Here is a 6,000-nt window from a genome sequence, read left to right as displayed (position 1 = left end):
CCAAGGTGTCTTCAGTGGGATCTAGTTTCTAGTTTCACATTCTCAGCATATTCAGTCAAGGATTTATGAGACTAAGGGAGCTTGGTTGGCTCAGTTGGTTAAGCATCTGAATGCTGATTTCAGCCCAGGTCATGATCTCAGGGTTGTGAGATGGAGCACAGCATCCCACTCAGCGCTGGTCATGGAGCCTGTTTAAGGCTCTTTCTCTCTCCATCTTCCTCTGACACTACCCCCACCCCACTCACATGGGCACACACACTCTCTGTCTTAAAAAAAAAAATTAGACTAAAACAAACTCTAGGAAATTAAAAAAATCTGCCATCTGTAGGAAATTAAGACAGCCGTCTGTTTCCTGGGAGATGTATAATTATTAGATGTTAGTAAATGCTTTTTTCTCATTTTTCCCCCCAAATCTAGAGAAAATATAATAAAAGCATAATAGAACATTTCTAGAATTCACCCTAGAGGAAAAAGACTGGATAATGAATAATGACTTCAGAAACCTGAAAGTGACATTTAGATAGAGTCAATGAGACATTTGAAGATTCTTGCCAGAAAAAAAAAGTGGGGGGTGCACTTTTTTTTTAATCATGTGGCTGGAATAACCATAAAATGAATCATCATAAAACAGAATTCAATTTTAAGAAATGAAAAATGTCTGTACTATTTTCCCCCAAAAAATAATTGATGTCAAGTGAGTTTATAATCACTAGGTTGTATGATGAGACTATGTTGAAAAAGTAGTTTTCTTTTTATTACCACTCTGAGTTATAGTGTAGTTAATTTTAAATTTAATAGCTCTGCAAGCCACATTGTCTTGGTTCATATCTTGGCTCATCTCCGTGCCCAAACTCCCTCATCTGTGAAAACTTCCTTGTAAGGATGGAATGACATGAAGCACGATGTGCTTAGAACAAAGCCTGACACCTGACAGGCCCTCAGTAGACGTTGGAAGGAATCTGTTTTTACATGGCAGTTGACAGATTTTGAGGGGAAGTCAGCTGATGAGCTCATTATTTTCCTTTTTGTGAAGCATTCAGACTGGGGAATATATATTCAGCTTCATAGAAGATCCTGTCTGTAATACTTTTCCTTCAGTGGTTTTGATGATTAAGATCAAAGGTAATTATTGAACACCACTAGGCAGGAGCTGCTGGGCAGTTGGAGTCCGCATGGGAAAGTGCTGTGTGCCAGGCTGTAGAGGCTGTAAGGGGTGAGCTCATGAAGGTGGGTGTGGATTGCTGTAACAGCACAGGACACGGGTCCTTGGTGTCCCTAGGAGAGATCCAAGACGACATGAGCTTGCAGAACTAGAGGAGTTTCAGCCATTCAAAATGGCGCGAGAGGGCACTCCGCCGGCAGTGGGGGTGTAGTCCTCAAAGGGAGTGGGGTGCCACTATATCCTGGGAACCAGAGGGAGGATGAGCGGATGGGGTGGAGAAGCATGAGGCACGGCAGAGAGATTTTGGATCACAGAAAATAAGACAAAAATAGTGGGGTTTGCTCCCTAATTTACAAGCATGGCATAAAATGCATGATGCTATATTCATTTGTTCTGAATGGACCTGTTCTGTTGTTGGGAAGGACATTTGGCCAGCCAAAATGTAGAGTCTGTATTTACAGAAATAATGGTATTTGGCAGTTCCAGCATCAGGAATAAACTTCCCCTTTGTCTTCAAACTGTGATTATGATGTGCTGAAGTACAAGTGACTATTTAAGTTTGCATGTGGGAAAAGGCAGAAAACTCGTTCAAACATGGACATCAGTGGTTTGTTGGTTTAGGTTCTGTAGCCATTTAAACAGAACAACAACAAAAAAGAAATAGGAATACTTGAGAAAAGAAATAAGATTGTAATGTTCAAAAAAATTGAAAACATCAAATTCAGTTGTCTTCCAAAATACATAGTGATACCTTTCTCACCTGCAAATTCAATGTTGGTACCCTATCTAGAAAAAATGCCTTTTTATCTGTTTACCTGGCAAGTCCTTGCACATATAACGATGTAAATGAGCTTAAGAGACAAGAAAGACAAGGAAAGGCAGATGCTTGAAGGTGGTTTTTGTTTACAGTTAGGATTTTCTGTGCGTGCATATTTCTTGACAGAGAAAGATGTTCACAAGATACTGCTAAATTAGAAAAAACAACTGGTTACAAGATAGTGTTTAAGCAGCCATTTAAAAATAAATATATGCATGGAAAAATATGTACTGAAAAGAAGATAGTAGAGATTCAACCCATATGTCATTGGAGAGTAGGTGCCCTGGCTAAAGGAGGAGAGAGAGTATATCTGATTATTGCCCTGTCTGCTCCACTTTGCCCCCCACCCCCCGGCCCCAGGTGGGACAGGCACAATGTACACCCACAACAAATACTTAGCAAAAATAATTGAGTCTCTAGAAGTAGAGTTCCTGACGGGTTTCACCTTGTTCTTCGTTTTGTTTTTATATTTTTTCTAGTTTTCCTGCACTGTTGAGTAATGAAAATAAAAAGTAAAGTTTTTTTTTTTTTTCATTTAATTTAAGATATAGGTATTTGAGGTCCAGGAAGGGAGTGGTCCACTGCCCTTGCTTGTCACGTGAATCTCGTCATGTCTGACAGCGAAGACGCAGGTGCATGTTGGGAATCAGCCGTTCAATATATACTCCTTGCCTTGGGAGGTAGGGCAGCGCCAGCAATAAGGTAGTGAGAAAATAAGAATACCAATACGTGGAAGTTGAAGAACGAGGTGCAGGAGTGAGAGGCTCTCCTTTAATTAATCAGTTGCTCCGTCGTTAATTAACTTGTTGTTTGCCTGTGTGGGGAGCACAGAGCATTGGAGTTCTAAGAGGAGAGACCAGCTATGTTTTGTTAGTGCTAAATTCCTATCACCTAACACAATGATTGGGATTTTTTTTTAACGAGTGAATGAATGAATGAATGCATTTTATGTAAGCAGAATGAATGAGAATCTTCTGCTAGCCATGAAGGCTGCTCTTCCAAAGACCAAACAGTAAAGCTTAGGGTGAGAAGTCCAAGGGATGATATTGAACATTTTATTTCCTTAATTTCCTTTAAAAACTCTTCATGGATTCAGCTACGGAATACAAAGGACTGATGTGGGATTGGCAGCTGACCATGAAGAGGATACAGGCAGAGTACAGTTGCTGAGGTGGGAGTGTTGGGACACTTAACCAGTTCAAGTGGGGTATGTGGGTTATGAGTATGACCGGAAGCGCAAGTAAACCTGAGCGGGGCCGAGTGTCCTTACAACATGAAGCTCAACAAAGCAGGCGGGCTGCGAGCTCTGAATGCCTTTGCTCTTCCCTGCTGGGTACGCAGCACCTGCCACAGTGCCTGATACGGAGGCGGATATGCAGTCTTTCCTGTGTGAATGAATGAATGAACTAATGAATAAGAATGAAGGAGACAGGTTGGGCTTTTCTGGGTTACAGGAGAGACCACGTCAGTGTTTTGGGAAGTTGATTTCCCAAACACAGGACAGGACAGGACACAATCAGAAAGCTGGATGTTTGTGGCAGTCCGGACCTGAAGTCCATGGCCCAGCACGGACTCCAGTACGGGGCTAAAGCCAGAGGGGCCATGTATGTCAGGACAGAGAATCTTCTGCACATTTGAGGACCTGCACACAAGGACCTGAAGAGTCCAGGGCAGGAGGATCTGGGAGTTGAGAGGAAAGTGGGGAGGGGAATGTCGGACGGATACCCATTTGCCCTGTTGAGTTTCCAGTGGTGATGGTGTCGGTACGGCCTGTATCGGAGGGCCAAGCAGCAGCACAGATGTACAGCTCAGGACCCAGACACCGACAGATGGTGATGGAAACTGTAGGAGCAGATGCTCATTTAAGGGGTTAAGTACAGAGGACAGACACAGGGGACAACAGGTAAAGGACATGCTATAAACCATCATTTAGAAGATGGAAGATTCGTAAGAGTTTAATGCAAACCCAAGAGAGTTACAAGGAGAAGAAATGACCCATAGTGTTGCAAGCACTTTTTTTTTAATTTATTTTTTTTAATTATGTTAGTCATCGTACATTATGTCATTAGTTTTTGATGTAGTGTTCCAAGATTCGTTGTTTAGGTGTAACACCCAGTTCTCAATGCAATATGTGCCCTCCTTAATACCATCACCAGGCCAACCCATTCCCCCACCCCCGTCCCCTCTGAAACCCTCAGTTTGTTTCTTGAAGTCCACAGTCTCTCATGCAGTTAAAGAAAATTGAATCTATTCATTGCAGTTGGTCAAGAGAGAGCTGGAATGTCCTAAGGAAAGCGTATGCTGACAGAGGTTGCTATCCCAGAATATGAAAACTGGATTTTAGCCATTTAAAAGGGAAGAATGAACCAAAATATCTTTTCTCCTGGAGTTGCCATTAGCTGTTTCCAAGTAAAAGATTTATCAGTGAACGTATTGTAACTGTGCAGCCTTTTCTCATTATTGAACTATTTAAATACCAACTACTTTTTTAAAGATTTTATTTATTTATTTGACAGAGATCACAAGTAGGCAGAGAGGCAGGCAGAGAGAGAGGGGGAAGCAGGCTCCCCACTGAGCAAGGAGCCCGATGTGGGGCTCGATCCCAGGACCCTGGGATCACAACCTGAGCCGAAGGCAGAGGCTTTAATCCACTGAGCCACCCAGATGCCCCAGATACCAACTACTTTTAATAAGGGTGGAAAAGCTACTGGAAGTCTTGCTTTTTAAATTCAGTGCACTGCCTTATGAAGGACACTTCTGTAAACAGAAGAAAAAATGTATTGGGTTATAAATACATCATAGTGATAAGGCTAAGATACACAGAAGCAATTTCCTATCAAAATAATCAGCTTACCTAGGATACTTAAATATCCCTGCCGCTCTTTATCAGGGGAATAATAGGTTTGCTGTACTTAGTTATATTGACGCAACATGAACAAATGTGTAAAATCATATTTCTGTGTAGAAAGGAAAATTTTTTATAACCAACTGCCTCAAATTAATTTTGAACTCTTCGTATGTTTATAATTTGTGTTTATTTTACTACTTGGGTGCTTTAAATAATATTTGATATTATTATTTTAATATTTGGTATTATTATCAGTCAATATTTCGGTGATTCAGGAGCTAGTGTGTTTTAATGTGTGTGTGGATTAACCAGGTTTTATAGGAGTTTGAACAGATGGTTTTCTTGGGCACTGTTTAATTTGGTGGCATTTTTGTAGTAGGTAAAATTAGGGTCAAACTATGATGATTAGTATCATTCATCATGAGCAACCAGTTTTTGTGGGTCAAAAATAGCTAGCATAGAGATTTAAAAACAATAATTCTGGATGTCTACTTCTTTACATAAACAAATCCATGATAAAAAATCAGCTCTGCTTCTATTTATAATAAAAGCCGCATGGTATTCATATATGAAGATATCGTTTTCATACATCAAAAAATTTTCCAGACCGTAACTTATGGCCAGATCATAAGATCAATAAATGGTCATTCACGAGTCTCCACTGGCTCCGTGTAAAAGGTATTATGGTTGGTGGCTAGGTCTATAAAATTTCTTGTATCATCTTTGAACAACTTTGTACAACCACACTTTATTTCCTTTGTGTTGTGTAATCTTGAAGGATTTCTAAAAGATTCTATATCCCGTTTTCAGGTGCACAGGAGACTGTCATTCAAGAAGCATCCCAAATTGAGGCCACCAGATGTTTCCTTCCATAGTAAATCAGAGAACAAGCATAATTTGAATATTCTGCATATATTTACATATCGATGTCAAGAGTCCCTAACTCCAATTATGTAAAATAAAATTAATTAGTGCAGCCTACTGCAAAACCCATATTCAAATCCAATATTCGGGGCAAGATAGCCTGGAAATACCTAGCACATCTTAAAGCCAATTAGCTCCATGTCTTCTGGAAATAGGAGGGCTGGGCAGACACACCTTCCCGGGTGCCTCCAGGAGAGCCCGGACACAGGAGGACGCACTCAGACATAGAGAATCAAAGTCAAGGCTGAT

This window comes from Enhydra lutris, unplaced genomic scaffold, assembly GCF_002288905.1.
Source record: "Enhydra lutris kenyoni isolate GAN:26980312 unplaced genomic scaffold, ASM228890v2 scaffoldscaffold15, whole genome shotgun sequence".
NCBI lineage: Eukaryota > Metazoa > Chordata > Mammalia > Carnivora > Mustelidae > Enhydra > Enhydra lutris.
The sequence above is the reverse complement of the archived record's forward strand: the minus strand, read 5'-3'. Positions refer to the sequence as shown.